This window comes from Panthera onca, chromosome B1 (assembly GCF_046562875.1).
Source record: "Panthera onca isolate mPanOnc1 chromosome B1, mPanOnc1 haplotype 2, whole genome shotgun sequence".
In the NCBI taxonomy this organism is placed as follows: Eukaryota; Metazoa; Chordata; class Mammalia; order Carnivora; family Felidae; genus Panthera; species Panthera onca.
In genome coordinates, this window is record NC_138342.1 from 102,887,093 (window position 1) to 102,893,092 (window position 6,000).

The following is a 6,000-nucleotide window of genomic DNA, read 5'->3' on the forward strand; positions in this document are numbered from 1 at the left end:
CAATATTTATTGAATACCAACTTAGTGCAAGACACTGTAGGAAGATATTTTAAAAAGACCATTTTTCCTTCAGTCAAGGAACTTCCAGTCATGTTTTAGAAGAATTGGATGTAAAAGTATAAAATGTCTTAAAAATCAGGAGTGCCTGGGTGGCTCCATTGGTTGAGTGTCTGACTCTTGATTTTGGCTCAGGTCATGATCTCCCAGTTTGTGGGACGGAGCCCCACACTGGGCTCTGCGCTGACAGTGCAGAGCCTGCTTGGGATCCTCTCTCTCTCTCTCTCTCTCTCTCTCTGCCCCTCCCCTGCTTGCACGCTGTCTCTGTGTCTCTCTCTGTCTCTGTGTCTCTCTCTTTCTCTCAAATAAATAAATATTTTAAAAACTCAATAGGGTTTTGGGGTGTCTGGGTGGCTTAGTCAGTTAAGAGTCTGACTTGATTTCAGCTCAGGTCATGATTTAATGGTTCGTGGGAGAATCACTTCTCTGCTTAACATTCCCGTGTTTAATCTGATACACTATGAATCTAACCAAGGTATACTTTTTTCTTTCCTAGTACATAAAGCTAGCTGTTTGCACTGATGACCTCATCATTTGTGTATAATCCTATTCCTACATTCAATTCTAGTGGCATTCAGCAAAGCACAGTTCTGAAACATTCTAGCTCCTCGACCGCAAGCCATTTCATAACACGTAAGAACTTGGGGCGCCTGGGTGACTCAGTCAGTTAAGCAACCAACTTCAACTCAGGTGACGATCTCACAGTCTGTGAGTTCGAGCCCCGCGTCGGGCTCTGGGCTGATGGCTCAGAGCCTGGAGCCTGCTTCGGATTCTGTGTCTCCCTCTCTCTCTGACCCTCCCCTGTTCATGCTCTGTCTCTCTCTGTCTCAAAAATAAATAAACGTTAAAAAAAATTTTTAAAAAAACACATAAGAACTTTACAGTAAACAGTACAGTCCCTATCCCTTGTCTGAGATTTCAATTTATTTATTTATTTTAATGTTTACTTATTTTGAAGGAGAGAGAGAGACAGAGTGTGAACAGGGGAAGGTCAGAGTGAGAAGGAGACACAGAATCCAAAGCAGGCTCCAGGCTCGGAGCTGTCAGCACAGAGCCCCACGCTGGGCTTGAACCTACCAACCGTGAGATCATGACCTGAGCAGAAGTCGACGCTTAACCGACTGAGCCACCCAGGTGCCCCTGAGATTTCAGTTTAGATATAGCATGTAAAACTTTCTTTCTTTCCTGTTTCTTGAAGTGATTGAAATATGGGGAAGAAAGAACCAGTCATATATTTTTATTCTTGGAGCTTTTGACATATTTTCTCAGCTACAGAAAGGAGAGTACAGTAGGATAATCAATCATTTAATCAATGTTTTTTTTTCTTGAGAGGTATTTAGAAGTGTGCTAGTAGCAAGGTACAAGCTGCATTCCAGTCAGTGAAGTGGCAAAATAAAGAGAGTTGAACTGAGTACCTAAATGTATTTCAAATAAGGACCATAACCTTGGTTGTTTTTTTCCCTCAGTGTTTATCCATGTTTGTTTAATTCCTCCCATGGGAAAGACTAGGAATGAATTATTGTCATTTAGAGAAGATAATTCCGCTGTAAAGAAATATATTACTTAGCACCAAAACAAGATTAGTATTCTTACTTATAATAATGGAAATGATGGTTCAGATTTCCCTGAATGTTATCTATGGGGTAGCTAAGACAAATAATTATTGAATTACATTCTTCTCTTACACTATATAGATTTTCACAGATTTCCTTCCAGAATAATTTTCAAAGCCCTGTATGAGGATGTTTATTTCCCCCCAGAGGAAACTTAAGCATAGGATAAATTTAAAAAGTGGTACAATAAAAGTGATAACAGTGTTTTAATAACATTTTTTCATGTCTGCTAACTGAGAAAGATGCAAGAATAAATATTTCCCCATTGCACTTGTGACTTATATTTATCTAATGAAAATTTTAATTTTTTATTGATTTCTCCTCCTTCCCTCCCTTCCTTCCTATTTGCTTCCAATAAATTACATACACATTTGAAATTAGATTTCTATAGCGACTGCCAAAGAGTATGTCTTTTTTTCATTGATTTTACAGATATGGAAGTCTATAAATCCTGTTCTCTGGGGTCAAAGCAAATATGATAACCCAAAGAAAAACAATAGTAGCCTCCTTATTGAAACAGAACTTTTCAACTGCTCCTTTAAAAGCTAAAAATAATTTATTTGAAATAAAATATGCATAACCAAATGAATGCTTTATTCAAGTAATGTATTTTGTGTCAGTGTTTTCCCATAATACTAGGAAGTTGTTTCTCTGAAATAGAAGTCTTTATTAAAGGATGACTTCCTAACATTGCACTTACTCTTACATAATTATAAGCCTATTAAAACATATAAATTGCTCATTTGAATAAATACATCATAATTTTCATAAAATGATGTTTATTGAATATATTATATTAATGCCTATTTATTTCATAAAATAGTATTTTCTATACCTGAAGCTAAAAAATCTGCTAATAGAATTATGGAAGAAATAAGGATAAACCTCCTGAGTGACTTTTTTTTTTTTTCACCCAGGAGTTACCGTTTACAGTATTCACTTCATGTGAGGTAAATTTGGGATTTTTAAAAATGAAATTGCAGTGGCTTTTTCTTTGCCACTTTTGGCCAGTAGAATATTCTTTTTCTTTTTAAGGTTTTTTTTTTAAGTTTATTTATTTACTTGGAGAAAGAGAGAGAGTGCATGAGTGAGGTAGAGGCAAAGAGAGAGGGGAGACAGAGAGTCTTAAACAGGCTTCAGCTTGTCAGCGCAGAGCCCGATGTGGGGCTGGAACTCACAAATGGTGACATCGTGAGTGGTTTCCTGAGTGGAAACCAAGAGTTGGATGCCTAACTGAATGAGTCACCCAGGCACCCCATCTGAATATTCTTAATGTCATATTTTTACCTGAAAATTAAAAAGTCCTGAATAATTTCTTAGGCTGTAAATTTCCAGAGACAACAAGAATAGAAAAATGAAAGTTATGACCCTTCCAAGGGTCCTGCCTGCTCACAGAGATTTGAGAAGTCAATGCAGTAGTGCGTATTGAGGGGCTTGGGAGGAAAAGCACTCTGCTGTGAGACGTTTAGAATACTAGCGCTGGGATCTTAGAGATCTCCTTGCCTAACACCCTCATTTCACACGTGAGGAGAATGTGAATGGCTTCTCTGAGATTACTCGGCCGGCCAGTTTCCTTACACACCTGCACTTCTTTTTCTCCTTCATCATCCTCCCAGGCACTTGAAAAAAGTTGCCCTTAGCCTACTTCTCTCGATTTCTCGTGAGCGGAACAATTCTTTAAAAAGGTATGCTATTTAAAATTTGTTGAGGAATTGGGGGGCACCTGGGTGGCTCAGTTGGTTAAGTGTCTGACTTTAGCTTAGGTCATTATCTCACAGTTCATGAGTTTGAGCCCCGCATTGGGCTCCATGCTGACATTGTGGAGCCTGCTTGGGATTCTCTCTCTCTCCCTCTCTCTCTCTCTCTCTCTTTCCCTCTCTCTCTGCCCCTTCCCCACACTCACTCACATTCTCTCTCTCTCTCAACAAATAAATAAACTTTAATAAACATTTTAAAAAATTAAAGAAGTAGAACTTGTCATGGAATTGGCAGTATGATCATAGAGAGCCATTAGGAGCTGCCAGTCTGCCATCCTGCCATGATTGAACTCAGCCTAAGTCACCTGTGCAGTTCCTATCCTGCTGCTTCTTACTCATTCAGCAGCCTTTGCTCACCACCCTCCCACTTCCCAGACTCGTTCCTTTGCAGGAGTACACCTAGTCTAGGTGTCTAGATGCCTTTGTTTGTGCCATGGCCATCGTGCTCATCCTCCTATATTTCCAAGAAATGAACTCACCTACTATCTTTTCTGCCTGGAGAAATTCTCTCTGTCCTTTAAGCCCAGTATAGTCACCTGCTCTGAAAACCTCCCTAATCACCAGGCCTCACCTCTCCCAGGGTAGAATTAATTATTCCTTCCCTTGTACACTAATAACATTACTGCCGTTGTACCTCTGGGGTTCCTTAGACAGACAACAGCCTTCCAATTTGGTATGAAAACACTGTATCTTATTCAGTTATGTGCCTCTAATGAATGATGTGGCCACTCAAGAAATCTTTTGAGAATTAAACCTAACTGTGGGAGTCAGGATTTCAGTCTTGGTTGCCCAAGTCCCATTTCACCCCTCTTAGGGATTCACTGCTCTTGAACATTGCTATTATTACCCAGAAATTTTCTTGGCTTTAGACGTGAATCTTTGTTAATATCATTACCCTTCACACTTACAGAGAATATTCTGATAGAATTGTTTCTTTGTCACACCCTTTCTGTCAATAGTATTAAACGCTTTTAAAAAATAGGGTTCTCAACATAAAACACTACTATTTGTAAGAATGGTGGTAAAACGTGTATTTTTATTTAATTATAAGATTCCATTAGATATGGTCATTAGTGGGTTGCACAGTTGTTCAGGATGACTTAATTCTTAAGAATTTGAAAGGTAAGTAAGTGGTATTTGTTATTTTTTTTAATTGTACATGTACTTGAGATTTTTCTTTCTTCTTGATGTATGCCTGTATTGCTATAAGCCTCCTTCTTAGAACCACTTTTGCTGGTGAAATGAGTGAAGGGGAATAAAGAATATGTTTATTAAAATATTTCATTTATGAAAAATAAAATAAAAAATAAGTTAAAGTTAAAAAATTAAAAGTATACATGTAATATATGAAAAGATTTTCAGAATATGTTCATGAATGTTTATTAAAATATTTCATTTATGAAAAATAAAATAATAAAAAATAAATTAAAATTAAAAACTTAAAAGTATATATGTAATACATGAAAAGATCTTAACTGTAAAAAAGTTAGTCTAACAATATCAAAGTATAATGAGGAAAATTGATACCTCCTTTCCATGCTCCTTTCCCACAGTATGACTTTCTCCCTATGGGCATCACTATTAACAATTAACTGTGTATCAAATGTATATATAAAGATGTTGATATAGATAGAGCCATTAGGTCACAATATTAATTCCTTTACTAAAGAGAAAAAGGTCAGATTGTGTGGAGCCTCTTCGTTCCTCCTTTACAGAGTATTCAGTCGATGTCAGCAATGGCAAAAGAAAAAAACATCTAAATGATTTCAATGGGTTAAGTGGCCTGATACCAAATACATTGGATGCTAATATATTAGATAATACTAGCAATGGCATTTTTATTTTGCATTAGGAGAGATCATGATGGAATGAATTTGTGAAGTTCACAGGAATTAGAAAAGAATGAGTAATTAATAGGGACTTAATGACAAAAAAAATTAGTGGTATACCATGCTTAAGTATTTAGAAAAAGTCATTGTTCTGTCAAGTGGAGGTGATTTTTTTCTACTGATATTTTACAGAAATTATACTATTGCTTTTTCCTTTTCTTCTTCTTCTTCTTTTTTTTTTTTTTTTTTTGAGAGAGAGAAAGCAGGAGACGGGGCGGGGTGGGGAGAGAGAGAATCTTAAGCAGGCTCCATGCTAAGTGCGGAGCCCAACATAGGGTTTGATTTCACAACCCTGAGATCATGATCTGATCCAAAGTCAAGAGTCAGATGCTCAACTGACTGAGCCACCCAGGCTCCCCTATAATATTACTTTTTAACATATGGAGGCCTGGCTTTAAAAAGCCTCCAGATTTCTTTTTTTTTTTTTTCTTTTTTTTACATTTATTTATTTTTGAGAGACAGAGACAGAGCACAAGTGGGGTAGGGGCAGAGAGAGAGGGAGACACAGAATCTGAAGTAGGCTCCAGGCTCTGAACTGTCAGCACAGAGCCCGACGCGGGGCTGGAACTCACAAACCGTGAGAGCATGACCTGAGTCGAAGTTGCACACTTAACTGACTGAGCCACACAGGCACCCTGCCTCCAGATTTCTAATAACTATTTTTGTTAATTTTTTTAATGTTTA